We start from the raw sequence: 315 nt of genomic DNA on the forward strand, positions 1-315 counted from the left end.
TCTATCTATCTATCTATTCTAGCTAGGTGCAACAGGAGTTCTATCACACTGAACATTTGCATTGAGTATTTCCGTAGCATGTACTGTATTATTAATGCAGAGGAAGCCTCTCTTCCACTCGCTTGCACCAGAGACATTTTCATGCTGCTGTAAGATGAGAGCAGAAATACAGGAAAAGTGGTCCGATAAGCCCGTATGTTTTACTACAGCACTTTGTGTTAGTATCAAACTGGTCTTCAAACGTCAACAATAACATCTGATATGAGTTCAGTTTATTTTTGTGGATGTCATTCTGCTGCATCATGGAAGAAGCCC

At 40.0% G+C, this 315-nt stretch overlaps 1 protein-coding gene across 1 annotated transcript in view; it reads right to left on the reverse strand.

Annotated features, from left to right (window-relative positions):
- dcaf6 (ddb1 and cul4 associated factor 6) overlaps window positions 1-315 on the reverse strand; it is a gene marked incomplete in the record, with an annotated part of 19944 nt that overhangs the window by 17050 nt on the left and 2579 nt on the right.

This window comes from Morone saxatilis, unplaced genomic scaffold (assembly GCF_004916995.1).
Source record: "Morone saxatilis isolate NCDOM2014 unplaced genomic scaffold, NCSU_SB_2.0 Contig5, whole genome shotgun sequence".
In the NCBI taxonomy this organism is placed as follows: Eukaryota; Metazoa; Chordata; class Actinopteri; family Moronidae; genus Morone; species Morone saxatilis.